We start from the raw sequence: 16,550 nt of genomic DNA on the forward strand, positions 1-16,550 counted from the left end.
AAATCTTTCTATGATTTCTTTTTTTATTTAGTTTTACCCTATTTAATCACAAAACAGTTATATGTAGCAGTATGATGTAAAGGTAAAACTCAGAAGGTTATATCATGGTTCAGTATCTCTTTGGTGTCCTTGGAACTGTTTCTTTCCATTCATATTTCTTCAATCTTTGTGAAATAAAAGATCTTTCTCTGCCTCTTCAAAATATCAAATTGTTCCCACAAAAGCAAAGCATGAGTCTCCATTTTTCATAAGGAGATTTGAGTTTTTATATTTACACCACAGATTTTCTGTCCAAAAATGCTCAGAATGACATCTTTCATCAGCTTCATATCTCATATATATTGGCATTGTTTGAATTAAAACAAAATTATTTTCCTGCTTTTTAACTTATCATTATGTTCATGTAAAATAGCAGCAATGGTTTATATAGTGTGATAGTTAATATTATTTTTCTTTACAAAGAAATACTTTTTAAAATTTTTCATCAATAAACTAAGCTCCATATAAAAAGGGACTTAAAGAGACTGTACCTTACATAGGAATGGGGGATAGCCTGTGCAGTCATAGAAAAGGGAAGCGAATTAATGGAAAAGCAATCATTAAGTACTTGCTATATTCTGGTCACTGTTCTAGAGATGGCAAAACAGATGTTCTTCATAAGGGCTGAGATGGTAGCCTTAGGACAGGCAACAGTTATGGCCACCTCACACTCTGTATCTAGTGGTACCAAGATACATATTCTGGTGCTTTGGAAGTAGGCCTACATAATCCACTTGCCAAGATTTGACTGTTTGTACCCTAAGGGAATCATCCCTAGAGGTCCCCTTTCTATGTGATGATGGAGTTAACAGGTAGTACAACTATCCCTAGCTTTCCTGACTTCTCTGGGTGAGGCTGAAGCCTCTCTGGTAGTATGTTCATTTCTATGATCACTTTGGGTGAGGATCCATCATTCTACTGAAGTGATTTGTCAGGTGTGAAGACTAATTGAGATATTATTTGAAAAGCTCTTAGTAAAGTAAGGTACCCAGCACATATTCCCTTCCCTGCAGAGCATTTTTCTTACCTCTATGAGGTATAAGCACTATAGTTATGAGTATTCCTGTTTTATAGATGAGAACCCTGAGGCTGATGAAGGTTAAGTATCTTTTTTTTTTTTAAAGCAATTGGGGTTAAGTAACTTGTTCAAGGTTACACGGCTAATTATTTCTGGGTGTGGTGCTAAGTATCTGAGCTGGGATTCGATCCCAGGTCATCCTGACACTGGAGCCGGTGCTCTTACTTGCTGAGACACCTGGCCGCCCCTAAGCAATTGGGGTTAAGTAACTTGCTCAAGGTTACACAGCCAGGTGTTTCTGAATGGGTGCTAAGTATCTGAGCCCAGATGGGATCCAAGGTCATCCCGACTCTGGGGCCGGTGCTCTTACTTGCTGTGTTACCTGGCCATCCTAGAAGGTTAAGTATCTTGCTCAGAGTCACCCTAGTAAGTATTTGGGTTTTTGTTACTGTTGTTGTTGGACCAGACCTGTGGTTTCATTGTTAGGAGATGTTACTTGTTAATACAGGTAGGTACCTTCTCTGCAAGTAGTTACCTGGAACACTAAGAGGACAAGTGACTTGCTCAGAGTCACACAGCCAGTATATATCATGGGTGGGATTTGAACCCAGATGATCCTGATTCCAAGGCTAGCCATCTGATGTACCACATTGTCTCTCAGGGTATATGGAACACAATTTAACGTTTTCCTAGTTCCAGGTCATCATCATGGGCATCATTTATTCTACTCCGCTACATTTATCACTGGGGCTGCAGGTAAAGAGGTACTGGGCTAGTGGGCTTCATCAGACATTGTTCAGCTGACACTGACATAATCCTTTAAAGTTTACAAAGGACTTCATATACCTCATCTCATATAATCCTAACACTAACCCTGCTATAGTTACAATTATCCCCATTTTATGGATGAGGTAACTGAGGTCAACTGGATAAGTGACTTTCCCGAATTCACACAGCTTTTACAATTTGGAGCTGAGATTTGAACCCAAGATGTTTCAACTCCAGGATAGGCTCATCTTTATGACCTATTGCAGTATCTCATCGTCCTTGGATTTCCTTTCTTAACAAACTCCTATATAAACTTTCTTTTGGGTTCATTATGTCTCATTTAGACACATTGACCTTCTACTACTAACCCTACCATCCATCTCCCAGCACAAAGATATACGATTTGCTAGGTGACTTGCCTCCACAAATAAAAATGGCTGTGACACCGTACAACCTTTAGGAACCATTGACCCTACATAACTGTAGCCCACCCCCACCTCCCTAAGCATCACATTCTTTTCTGTGGTCAATGGCTAGTCCCCATAGTTCTGGCTGCCTCCCACCCCATCTCCCTCTACCCTCTGCTTTCCTTGTGTCTTCTTTCCTCAGGCTCCAGTCACTTCTTCCATACTTGGGTTTAGGGAGCAGCTGGCCTATTGTAGACAGCACCAGTCAATTAGACTTCTCCTTTTCTTTTAGTAGAGAACCAAATAATCATGGCTCCTTGGGTATATCTTGGCTGTTTCATGACTGGTTCTAGCTTCTGGAAGGTTCTTTCTTGGCTGAGGCATTTTATTCTTCCTTTTAGTCTGCCCCTTTGCTACCACTCTATAAGCAGCTTAAGGGTCTCCATACTGTTGAAGTGTTCCTGTACTGAGTTTATGGTGGTTGTTTTCACGGAGAGTTCTTTATTTAGTGCTGTCTTAACAAACTTTGCCAATTCTAGGCTATGTTTGTTTTTTTTTTATGATTTCACTTTACTTACTAAAACACTCCCCTCTCGACCCTCATTCATAAATCCCCTCATACTGAATGACTCTAAATACCTCTGTACCTCTATTGTCTTCTTCAGTTTGGGGCATGGGAGAAGGCAGGTTCAGTGTTATTAAGGAATAAGATTAGTGATGTTTTGGTTTTTTAGTGAATGCCGTGGTATGGAGTGTGGTAGGGGATGGGGCAAGAAATAAGTGGCTGGTGGGTGATATGATAAGAATCACTGAAATAGAACTACACGAAGAAGCTGTCTGTTACCCTGCATCCCAGGACTACTTAGCTCTGAATTTTCATTCTGCATCAGGTACATGTGGGGTCAGAGAAGACAGTTGTCATTATTTTTCCTTCAATTTTTGTCCTTTTTTTGGTGATAGATTGTATTTCTGCCTGGTAAGTGTTTTGAATGAGAATCATACATTTGGTTCCAATTCTCACACTGTCTTAAAGCACTCTTCCTATAACTAAGATTATTTTGCTCTTATAGCCAGAGATCTTCAGGCATTGATGGACATAAAGCAGATACTATATTTATTATTGTTCTGTCATTTCCGACTTTTTGTGACCCTATTTGGGGTTTTCTGGGCAAAAATACTGGAATAGTTTGCCATTTCTTTCTCTAGAAGAAACTGAGGTAACTGACTTACCCAAGGTCACACAACTATTAAGTGTCTGAGGCCATATATGAACTCATAAAGAGGGGTTTTCCTGATACCAAGCCCAGTTCTCTCTCCAGTACACCACAGAGCAATCATTACTTGAGTTTTTTGTTTTTAATATTAAGTTACTTCCTTTACAACCAGTAGGTCCTATTTTTTCCTCTTTATACATCAGCTCTTGGAGGCCCTTGGATTCTGTAACTTTTATCAGCTTCCTTTCCTTAGGGGGGAGAGGGGGAGAAACAGGTGTTCCCTAAAAGACCTATTTGGTCTTTTGCCTTCTAGGGATAGAGCAGCCTATAACTACTCTCACTCAGGTTTTGTCTGCTTAGCAAACGGCTGTTTCTGCTGAGAGAAAATGACACTGCAGAAACTGAAATGGCCAGACATGCCAAGCTGTTTACTTTGACATTCCAAAGCCTTGACCAGCTTTTTTGATTTCCTGGAATGCTTTTATTCCATCATGTGGTAACTGAGAAGGAAGGAGCCTGTAACCTCAAAGTGCCAGTTGGAATAATGCCTCTTACTTACAGGGCAGTCACACACACACAAACACCCCATGTCTCATGGTCCCTAGTAACCCTAGTATCTCCACTAAGACTCCCATGCCTAAGTCATTTGATGACTTAGCTGTGACACAGTTTTTGTCAGCCTGAGTTTAACTAATGTTTGGGAAAGGGAGATGGAGTTGTACAGACTTAGGGAAATTCCTGTCACCTCCAAGCAATGGCATTTCTCAAAATCTGTCACTCATGCAGAAGGATCTAAGTGTACCTTAACTCTACCTCTAAATGGGCTGGGATGTCTAGTGTGCCAGGGCAATATTTGCACATTTGGGAGTGAGGAAAAATACCCGATCCATCTGAAGCAGTCAGAGGAATTCAGGCAGTAAGGGAAAAAGGTAATTACTCAGATTGGAATTAGGCCAGGACACGAGGGCTCAGCACCCCCCATGGCTGTGAAAAGTTCCAGTGGCTATGACCCAATGAAATAGAAACTGATTTTGTTGTGTGGACTTTTCTCCCTCACTGAGAACTGTACCATGAAGAATCCCAGGGTGAAATTCGGTCCCCTGAGCTAACAGCAGGGCCACATTATGAGGCTGATGGCTCGGCCTCTCTTAAATCCAATTCATACTCAAATGAAGATACTACCCTCTTGAGGTCACTGGTCCTCTTTGAGAAAGAAGAATGAACAGTGACACTAAGCCTCGCGTGGCTTGTGCTCAGTTTTTCAGCAGTGGCCAATCAGATCTAAGCTAGGATGGCCCTGAAGTTAGGGTCAGACGGTGTGACCCATCACTATTTGGTCATATGCCCACATTTCCAATCAGTCAGTTCCAGAGGGGACAAGAAGGGATATATAATAGGCTGGAAAGGTAGAAACATGAAAAATGCTATTTTTTCACAGGTTCCTATTGAGTTGAGAGGCTTGTGGCATTGAAGGAAGGCCCCTATAGCCAGAGCTATGGCTAAAATGAAGGGATAGGAGAGTGTTCTTTCTTCATCATAGGCTATGGGGGGCTTAAAGGACCCAGAAGTACCTCTTCTCCTCACCTAAAAGTATTCCAAGTCTTAGGAAGTTTTAAGCTCTTAAAGCTTAAAACCCCTATCATAATGCTGAGGTAAAAGGTGCCCTTTGCCCAGGCCACCTGGACAATGTGCATCACACCAGCTGCTAAACACTGCACCCTGTGATCTAGTCGGTTTCTTTTGTTTGTCTGAAGTTAGCTAGATGTGACACTCCCTAGAGCTTCCTACAGGGAAGTCTGTTCCCCAGAGATGTGGTTCATCCCCTTTGCCTGTCTTTTTACTGCTCTGATTCATGCATATAAAAAGGAGAGAGTAGAAATATACCGATTTTTGCATCCTGGAAATTCCCATGGCCATTTTTTCACCCACATCAACACCTTCACCTAGGAAAGTTGTTCTTTTAAGTATTTACAGGATGTTAAGAAAGGGGAGGCCAGACTTAATCTTTCTTCTCTTTATTTAATGCAGAAGAAATGTTAGCAGTAGAAGGTGAGAGAAGGCAGAAGGGCCTGGGATAGAGAAGTATAGTGGTGGCACCATAACTGCTTATATCATATGGCACTTTGAGGCTTACAGCGTTTTCCTCATATACCAACCCCATGAGTTAGGTAAGCAAAAGCAGTCTTTATCCCCATTTGACAGATAAGACAGTCAGGCAGTCAAGAGGCATTGGTTAAACTTTCCAGTCTTCTTGCATCTTATTCTCCACCATCTTGTTCTCTTCAGTCCAGTGACACAGGCTTCCTTGGTGTTCCAGCTCTCAGCTCCCGGCATTTTCTCACTCCCAGGCCTAGAATGCTCCCCTTATTCATCCCTGCCTCCGGCCTTCCCCCAAGTCCAACTAAAGTCTCATCTTCTACAAGAAGACTTTTCCAGCTCTTCTAAGTTAGTGCCTTCCCTCGCTTATTTCCTATTTCTATTATGTTAATATAACATCTATAGATTATATATTGGATAGATCATAGATGTATTACATATTATATCAATATATTATCTATTATAATATAGAATATATTCGTATAGATATGACTTATAATATCTATACGAATATATTCTATTATGCTAATATATTATCTATAATGTCTATATTATAGAGGTATATAGATTATACATTATAGATACACTATATTAATATATTAGAGCTGTAGACTTCTATAGATTATAGATGTATTATATATTAATACATTCTATTATGATGTCTAATAGAATATATTTATATAGATATAATAGGAAATATCTATATGAATATATTCTATTCTATTGATATATTATATAGATATTATAAAGATGTATAGATTATATATTACAGATATATTAATATATTCTCTATTATATTTATATTTTAATATATTCTATTATATATTTCTTTTTGTTCATTTTTGTGTGCTTGTTGTCTCTCCCGTTAGATTGAGAGCAGGGATACTCTCCTGCCTCTTTTTTTTTTTTTTAACTTTTGGATGGCAATTGGGGTTAAGTAGTTTCCTGGTTACATGGCTAGTTTTTTTTGTGTGGGTGTTAAGTGTCTGAGGCCAGAACCAAATTCACATCCTTCTGACTCTGGGGCCCACGATTTACTCACTGCGCCACCTAGCTGCCCCATCTCCTGCCTCTTTTTGTATTTCCAGTGCTTAGCACAGTACCTGGGAATCTTTAAAATGCTTCTCAACTAACTATTTACTGTGTGCCAGGCACTATGTGGAGGAATGGAAGGTACAAGGAAAGGCAAAAACTAGTGCCTGCCCTCAAGAATTTCATATTCTAATGGGATGAGACAATATGTAAGCAATGAGATACAAAACACATACAGAGTAAATAAAAGTCATCTGAGAGGGGAAGGCATTACCAACTGGGAAGAGTAAAGGTAGCCTGCAGAAGGTAGGTTCTGAGCCAAGGAGGCCAGGGAAACTGAGGCAGAGATGAGGGAGACTAAGTACTCCAGGTATGGGGGACACTCAGTGCAAAGGCCCAGAATCAAGAGATGACACCATCGTAAATGAAGACCATCAAGCTGGCTAAGAGACCAAACGCCAGAGTAGTTGCCTTGTCATTGACTGGACAATATGTAGTGGGCTGGTGTAACTGGAATGTAGAGGGTGTGCAATAGATATAATAAGACTGAAAAGGAAGAAAGAGACCAGGTTATGAAGAGCGTGAAATGACAGACAATTATCCTGAAGGTAAAAGGAGAGAAAGGCAGGGGCAGGAGTAAGGGTAACATGGTTAGACAGACACTGTTTAAAAATCATCTTGGCAGCTGAGTATAGTTTGAATGGGGGAAAGAGTTGAGGCAGAGAGACGAGTTAGAAGACTATTATACCAGTGCAGGCATGAGGTCATGAGAGCCTGCACTGGGGTGATGACTGTGTAAGTGGAGAGAAGGAACAAATAGGAAGGATGTTGTGAAGGTAAAAATGACTAGATTTCATAACAATTGGAGAGGTGGGATGAGTGAGAGGGAGGATGACAAAGGGTGGGAACTTGGGTGCCTAGAAAAACGTATGTAGTAACAGGAAATTTGGGAAGAGGAAATGGTTTGGAGCTTGGAAAGGTAAAGAGGATTGCCCAAGGTCATACAGGTCACTAATCACTAATGTCGTTTTCTCTATCCTGGTTTATCAGCCTAAAGTAAACTCCCCAGGATGAACATAGCATCTGGCTTTGTTCTTGGCAGTAAAATTACATCTTCTTATTGCCTGAGATTTGCATCAGGACCTGTAGACCAGAACCAAGCCACCAGCCTTCACAGTCTCCTTCCCTGAACCCTACTACTACTGTCCAGGGGCCCCTTCCCAGAGTCTCCTTCAGCACAAGATATACTCCCAATTTAGGCTTTTACCATGGTCCTGACCCCGTGTCTCCAGTATCCCTCAGTCGTCGCCTTTTCAATTGACTAGATTGACACATACCCCAGAGAGGCCAGAGAACACTCGATACCTGTCCTTGCCTTTGCTTTTGGCATGAAGGAGGGGAAGGGTGTTATGTGATATTCCCCACCTATCCACCACCACCCCTTTCAAGGGAGGGGTCAATTTGCATGGAAGCTTTAAAAGTCAAGACTTACCCAGTCATTCCTCCAGTATGGCACTCCACTGGAGAGCTCATGGATTCATTCACTTTTCTTGACTATGTTTTCCCTGACTTAACTTTCCTACCCTCTGATCAAGCTTTCTTGTGAAACTCAAGTATACTACAGGTCCATTATCAAGAGAAGAATCCCCATTCCCAATCTCCACCATTTGTTCATGTGTTCTTACAAATTGTTCAGTGTTTAAGGTTAAGATCTGGTTGTACAGATTTGGTTGGGAGGGAGGAGAGAAGAGGTTAGATGAATTGATGAGGGATGGCTATTACGTTCTGCAGGAACTCTAATCTTATCTAAGACCAGAACCTGGGATTCAGTCTGGAAAGAATTCAGCTCAGCCTTACTTGGAGTCAGAGTTGGAAAAGTTTATTATACGATTTACAGCAGGCAAGGATCTTTAGGGGACCTGCAAGTGAAAGGGGGCACAGGCTTTTACTTTTAAAGGGTAGGGCTGACATTGTCAGGGCTGACTGGATGGATGTAAGGGACTTCAGTGCATAGATAAAAGTTAGCGCTGACTGAGAGGAACTTGTGACTTCAGTGCATAGATAAAAGTTTGAGGAGTTTAACTGGGAGATTTGGGCCAGACAGGAGGAGATTAAATAAGGACAAAGGAGTCACAAGTTGTTGCCTAGGCAGAGTGCTGATAGGGGGAAGGGGCAGAGTTTAAGGCTGGGAAAGGGATTTTAGAGATCGGTTTTACAAATTGCTATTACAATTTTACAATACAAATTTCAGTTACAATTGTACAAACTGGTTTTACAAATTGATGTTACAAACTGATGTTGCCAATTGGTTTTACAAATTGCTGTTACAGATATAGATCCCAAGCATCCCATCAAAATCATGGATTTTGTCCATGAATAAGCAGAAAGATTTGAATTCCAAGAAATCTGGTTTCAACTCCCAACTTGGCCTAGCCCCTGTGTAAGTCACCTCTCTGTGCCTCTTCTGGGAAATAGCACTCAACAATCCTCAAAATGCCATATAAATGTGAACTATTGTGTCTTCCTATAAGGATAGTGAGATTTTACAATGTATTATTAGTATCGTATTTGTCCTTTGTTCTCAAAGAGGACCAATGACATCAGGAAGGTGATTTCTTGACTTGACAGTGAATTGGATATAAGTGAGGCATGGCTGTGTGAAGTCATCAGCCTCACTGTCTCCTCCAGAGTCATCAGAGTTTGGTAGCAAGACACAAGTCAGGATGATTCCAAAAGCTGTGGGAGATTTTGGCCTTTTTAAGCTAAAATCATTCCCAGTCTCATTTTGTATGAGACAACACCTTTTCAGTAGTTAAAGGCTAGGTAAGAATTGAGGCAGAGGATGGCCTAGTTTACCTTCCCAAAATAATTCATCTGGGAGGGGAAGACCCTCAGAGTTTCTGATCAGAACAGAAACAATTACTATTTTTATAACACTTACTATATTTATACTCACTCAGACCCATCAGAACTCAGACTAAGAGCAAGTTAGGCTTGGGTAAGGGACCTATTATTGACCAATCAGTGAAAGCCAGAGTGATTTGGGTTTAAAGTACCTACATCTGAATATTAATGGGCTTTATCAAAGCCTGGTTTTCTAGAGCTATTATTTTTTTAAAATCATAAGTAAAAACTTCAAGAGACAAAAGAGTTAATTGTCCCAGTTTTTTAAAAAAGATGGCATAAGTAGGAAGGAAAAAAAATCCAGGCCCACAAAAAGCTTGTGGCATCATCTGAATAGAATGTAGTCTCCTCGAGGGGAGGGACCGTGCTGTTTTTATCTTTGTATACCCATCACCTTATATACATACAGTGCCTAGCCCTTGGGAGTCACTTAATAAACGCTTGTTCAGTGAAGGCATCAACAATACTTTGGGAATTGAATGGACAGACCAGGCAGAGGCAGAAGACAAAGATTTTTCATTTAAAACCTAATTTACAGCTAGTCCCAGTAACTCCATGAAGTCAACACACACCTTTGACATGGAGAAAATATAAAAGAAAGTGTTTGGTTTTGATGTTGCACGAAGGGGCTGTGTACTAGACAGTGATTTCATTCCCAAGGCACGGCACTGATAGAGAAGTCAGACAGACCACAAATGGGAACAGCCTACAGGCCTTATCTTCTTCCTGATTCATGGCCTCAGCCCTCCCCAAAGCCCTTTATCAGCAGGACAATGTAAAATATAATTGTTATGATTCCTGCTTTCTTCCAGTAAACTCCAGGGGTTTGACACTTTCCTCTCCCTCACCTAAATGTTCTGCTCCTGGCCTTCTCTAGACTAAGTGGCTGCCTACCTGCCTAAAAGAGGACATAGAATACAAAAGTTGTGATGAAGGGGAGAAAAGGGAAGAAACCTGGGGGTGCCCCCCTACTCTTTTTTCTTACCTACTATTTGACCTCAGGCAAGTTACTGAACCTTCCCGGGCTTCAGTTTCCTCTTCTATAAAATGGAGAGCAGAGAGCAACGAGCATTACTAAGCATTTACTGTGTACCAGACACTGTGATAAGTGCTTTCTAGTTATTATCTCATTTGATCTTCACAACTCTGTGAGGTCAGTACTATTTTAATCCATATTTTACAGTTAAGGAAACTGAGGCAGATAGAGATTAAGTCACTTGCCCAGAGTCATGTAGCTAATGCCTGACGCTGGATTTATACCCAGGTATTCTAAGAAAAAGCCTAGCATCCATCCACTAAGCCACTTTTGTTATTGTTTAGTCATTTTCAATTGTCTGACTCTGACTCTGTGACCCTTTTTGGAGTTTTCCTGGAAAAGATCCTGGAGTAATTTGCCATTTCCTTCTCCAGCTCATTTTGCTGATGAGGAAACTGAGGCAAACAGTGTTGAGTAACTTGCCCAGGATCATACAGCTAGTGTCTCAGACTGGATTTGAGCTCAGGTCTCCTTGACTCCAAGCCCTGGCACTCAGTCCTGTGCCAGCTAGCTGTGCCAGCCAGCTGCCCACCCTACTTCTAGTAAGGGCGGGGGAAGGTTGCACTAGATATATTTTTTTTGCCTTTTTTTTTGGAGGGCAATTGGGGTTAAGTAACTTGCCCAAGATTACACAGCTAGTATTTTTTTTGTGTGGGTGTTAAGTGTCTCAGGCCAGAACTGAACTCGGGTCCTCCGGACTCCAGGGCCAGCGCTTTACTCACTGCGCCACCTAGCCACCCCCAACACTAGATGATTTTTAAGGTCTCTTCTGATTTTCAAACTATGACCCAAATGGCCATCTGAAGTAGGGAAGGCAGCAGGAGGACATTGGGTGCCTGAAGAACCCAAAAGTCATGAGATGGGGTGGCACATGAGACATTTTCCCTACTTTACGCTTTCACCTAGGACAGAGCTAGGACTCAAGCCCAACTTAGAAAAAAGCTTGAAGCCAGCCCTCCCCCCAGCTACCTGTTCCCTTCTTCTCTGGGTAACCCCTGTCAAGATATTAAGAGTTGACACCCTCTAGACTTGTGGGCTCCCCAGCTGCCCCCATCAGGATTTTGTTGTGTCCTTACCTTCTAGTCTTCCATTCTGTAGAAATCCGTCCCCAACAGCTGAGTATGTCCCAATCTACCTCTTGGCTTGAAATCTTAACACATCACTTAAATCCAATTCACTCTCAAGTCAAGAAATCACCTTCCTGATGTCATTGGTCCTCTTTGAGAATAAAGGACAGGCAAATACGATAGTAATAATGCATTGTAAAGTCTCACTATCCTTATAAGAAGACACAATAGTTTCACATTTATATAGCATTTTGAGGATTGTTGAGTGTGATTTCCCAGAAGAGGCACAGAGAGGTGACTTACACAGTAGCGTGGCCAAGTTGGGAGTTGAAACCAGATTTCTTTGAATTCAAATCTTTCTGCTTATTCATGGGCAAAATCCATGATTTCATCTAACCTCTTCTCTCCTCCCTCCCAACGGAATCTGTGCAACCAGATCCTACCCTTAAGCACTGAACAATTTGTAAGAACACATGAACAAATGGTGGAGATTGGGAATGGGGATTCTTCTCTTGATGATGACCTGTAGCATACTTGAGTTTCATCAGAAAGCTTGATCAGAGGGTAGGAAAGTTAAGTCAGGGAAAAAATAGTCAAGAAAAGTGAATGAATCCATGAGCTCTCCAGTGGAGTGCCATGCTGGGTAAGTGTTGACTTTTAAAGCTTCCAGATATGGAGGAATGGGAGATACAAGGAATTAGGGTTCGAGAGCCTCAGATCTCCCTTCTATCACACTTGTGACCTGACCTCCATCTAATTCCTAAAAACCAATTTCCAGGTGCAGGCCAGACAGCAAAGAAACCATCCTTCAGGGAAATACAGCCGCCATTAGCATTTCTTAAGGAGATGGCATCAAAGCTTTCAGCCTAAGGTCTTCTAGTCATTTATTAAAATTATACCACAATCTTCCATTTTTTTAACTCATGAAAATTACTAGTAACATTTATATTGCTTTAAAATTTGCAAAACATTTTGCCTATGTTATGCTGCTTTAAGATTTGCAAAACACATGCTATCTTATTTGACCATCTCAACAACCCTGTGACATAGGAGCTATTATTATCCTCATTTTAGAGATAAGGAAACTGAGGCAGGAATTAAGTGAATTATTCAGAATTACATAGCTAGCAAGTATCTGAGGCAGAATTCAAACTCAGGGTTTCCTGGCTCTAAGCCCAGTAGATCTACTGTGCCTTCTAGCTGCCTACTACTATCATTATTTCCTTTGGCTTCTAGAAGTGGAGCCAAACTCACATCCACCTAAAAATCTGATGGTGTTATACAATGGAAAGAACATAAATTCTGAGCCAGGGAACTGTAGTTCAAATCCTGGCTTGGCTACTTGTGAATTGTATTAAACCCAGCAGGTTTCTTCTCTGGGCTTCTGTTTCGTCATCTATAAAATGAGGGGAACTGGGATTGGACAATTTCTAAGATCTTTTTCCATTCCGGATCCTATATTCTCCACGCTCCCTTCTAAGTTATGTAACTATTTTAATTTCATCTTAACTTTTGGGGGGGGGGGGGGGGAAGGGAAGCAATTGTGGTTAAGTGATTTTGCCCAGTCACACAGCTAGTAAGTACCTGGATCAGGATTTGAACTCAGGTCCTCCAGGGTCATTGCTTTATCCACTGTGCCACCAAGCTGCCCCAGGGAGCTTGAACCAGGGAGAAGTGGGTTCAAATCCCTTCTCAAACAAAGAGGTGAGACCCTGTTGTTTCTGTTTCCTGGGGGGGGGGGGGGGAGTTCCTATGAAGTGAAATCACAGGCCTACCAAGTCTAAAATAAAAATAAACAACCTCCCACTATATTTTTTGCTATATTTTTCATGTCCAGGTCCACAAAACATCTTCCAAGATATACACTTTCCCACCCCTTGTCAAAATCCATAACAACAAAATTCAAGGCACTGTCTGGATTGTTTCTGTAATACCAGAATTTTGCTGTAGCAAATAAAAAGGAAGTAGGTAAAGATTCTTACTGAAGCTTAGATCTCTTGTGATATACAAAGATTTGGATGGCACTGATTTTTTAAAATGTTTTTACAGCAGGATTGAGTAGGGTTGCGGTGACATTTAAGAGTCTTCCTCTCATACCAATGAGATCAAGGAACCGAGTAAATAATCTAACAGAAATTCCAATTTTTCTTTATTTGAGGGAGTTTCTTTGGGGCTTTTGTATATTTGAGGCAATTTGTTATTACAAAGCTCCTCTTGGTGCTAGTGAGAAAGGGAAAGGAGCAAAACAAATCCATAATAGGGGTTATATGGAGCTTTAACAACAAAAACCAGAATGTAGAAGGGAAAGACAAATTTTCTCATTTACAGTTCAGTACCCCCACAACTTTTTTTTTAAACTTTTGTGTGCTTCTCTCTGTTGATTTTCTGCTTTACAGAGCAGGTCATCTAAACCCAAACTCCATTAAAAGTACGTAAATAACTAAAAAGTCTGTCCTTGGGAGCAGGATATTTTTTCAGTGTGGTTTCTGGTATCCAGGGTCAAAGACGAACATTCCAGAATGGTGGGGGAGAGCGGCAAAGAGAATTGAGAGAGAATTTGGTCCTGGAGAGCTGATACTTTCTTCTAGACAAAACAGTTCCAGTAGGTGGGGTTTCCATCCCAGGGAAGGCTTTGGAATGGGCTAGTAGGCATTGTAGAGAAAGTTTTGTCTTAAAAGCCAGCCCTTAATTATGGAAAGCATCAGAATATGCAAAGATCCTTCTCTACACTTTCCACTTTGAAAAACTGATAGCCAGCAAATAAATAAATAAACAATGCTGCTTGGGGCATTTTTTGAGAAATGCTCCTTCACACCTTAAACAGTATTTCTATTACTGCTGTTCTAAATGGGACCTCCGTCACCAGATTGAACTACTTATACTCAAATCAGTTAACTGACAAGCATTATTCACGACCTGCTATGGATTTGACAAGTATCGCCTTCCTTCCGAGCTTTCATATTCAATTAACTAAGGAAGGATCTGTGTGGGGAAATCCAGAAGTAGTAACTACCACCAACTCAAATTTCAACCTCCCCCAAATGTAGCAGTTAAAATTTAGGGATTTCCTAAAATAGGTAAAGGCAAAATGACTAATCTGGGTAGGGTTACATAACAAAGAAGTGTCAGAGGTAGGATTAGAACCCAGGTCCTCAGATTCTAGCTTGGTCCACCAGGCACCAAGGTTTCTAATAACTACTCACCCTCTCAATCTAGTTAGTTTGTAAAGAAGTTGTCGTAAATGAACCACAATAAAATCGTGAAAGGAATGAATAACTCAACCAATAGGTATTTATTTAAAATGTTATCAATATATTTATTCAAAAAACAATAATTCAATTAAATGTTATCAAATAACATTGAATAAATAATTTATTTATCAAATAACATTTGTTAAAATGTGCCAGATACTGAGCTAAGCAGTGAAAAATATTTAGGAAAGAATTATTTAAAAGGAAAGCAGCCCATTGTAGTAATAATATTTGCCTATAAGTAGGGTTGTAATCAGAGCTCAGCTATTTTATCAGTTCTGTAACCTTGAACCAGTCACCTTTCCGGGTGGGGGCCTCAGTTCCCTCCCCTGCAAATAGGAATTGGATCAGAAGACCGGGAAGATCTTTCCCAATTCTTGTCTAATCCTCCAAAAATACTTTTAAGTGTGTCCCTTTGGATGTCCCCTTCTGTGATTCTCCACAAAAGATCAATCCTTTTGGTTATTATTTATTAGTATAATGCGCGGACAAATCCATGGATTCATCAGATAATCTCAGTTCTTTCACAATGCTTTATTTAGGCTTCATAATCTTCAACCTAACACATGTCCAAAACGCACTGAAGTGTTTTTTAATATATATTTTTAAATTTATGGAATAAAACAAGCATTTCCATAACTTAGTATAATAAAGATGACTGTATACAAAATGCAAATCTATTATGTACAATTTGCTTTTCCTTTTAAATATATAGCTATCATGTAAATTCCTGGTTTTTGTTCTTTTTTTTTTCTTCCCTCCCTTGCCCCATCTGAACAGAAAAAAGTCAATACATGGGAGAAAATTCCTCTTTTCATAATTAATATCAAAGATAACTTGGGAGAAAAAGTGTGTGAAATATTAAGTAACTGAAAATTTTTAGCATAGTCAGATGCTAAATTCAGAGGAAACCTTAAGCCTTGACTTTCTGAAATTTGAACAAAAGCCTCAAGTTCTGCTCAAAAAAAAAGGAGCAAAAATGCCAGGAGTCAAGAAATGCTGGTTCTGGTCTAGTTCTACTCCTTGATTGTTAAAATGTAAGCCCCTTGACATGGAAGCAGCAAACATGAGTTTGGACATACTCTGGGACACAGCAGAGGGCTGAAGGGCCTACCCTATGGGGTCACGTCAGGAAGGGTTGGAAATGATTGAATGAACGAACAGGTACAAGAAGCTCTTTGAGGTCTGGGACTGTTTCTATTTTTGTCTTTGCCTCTTTTGCACCTGGCATGGAGTTTGGAGTATAGTTAAACACTTAATAAATGCTTTAGTGAAGCAAACGGAATTAAATTAACTACTTTATAGTTAAATAGTTTTAATTTCAGTACATTATTTATTTATTTTATTTAATAGTTAATTAGGTTATAGTTAGTTAAATTAACTAACTTTCAGTAACTTAATCTAGACAGCCCCATCCACAAAATAAGAGGTTAGCCTGCCTTCCTGCTCTAGGTCTGGTGCTCTCTGAGGAATGGTGGTAGGGGTAGAAAGATTTGAAGGAAGGGCAAACCGGAAGGAGAAGACTAAAAAGCCAAAGAGTCTTCATTTTTTTTTCTTAGAAGGAATTATAGTCAACCCACAAATCCTTAGGGGGAAAAAAATCAGAAAAAGTAATCAAAAGAATTGCCTTAGGTCCTTTGTTTTGTTTTGTTTTTCCAATGACACTGTGATGTTGCCTTTTTGTAATGCTGGGAACTATATTACTATATTAAGTAAT

The 16,550-nt window shown here is 40.2% G+C and overlaps 1 protein-coding gene across 8 annotated transcripts in view; it reads left to right on the plus strand.

Moving 5' to 3' along the window:
- The window catches only part of DLGAP1 (DLG associated protein 1), a 1,177,715-nt gene that overhangs the window by 1,028,728 nt on the left and 132,437 nt on the right, over positions 1–16,550 (plus strand). The window lies entirely within an intron of this gene.

Source organism: Petaurus breviceps, unplaced genomic scaffold (genome assembly GCF_028583685.1).
Source record: "Petaurus breviceps papuanus isolate PSGF00001 unplaced genomic scaffold, PetGlider_PUasm1.0 38, whole genome shotgun sequence".
Lineage (NCBI taxonomy): Eukaryota > Metazoa > Chordata > Mammalia > Diprotodontia > Petauridae > Petaurus > Petaurus breviceps.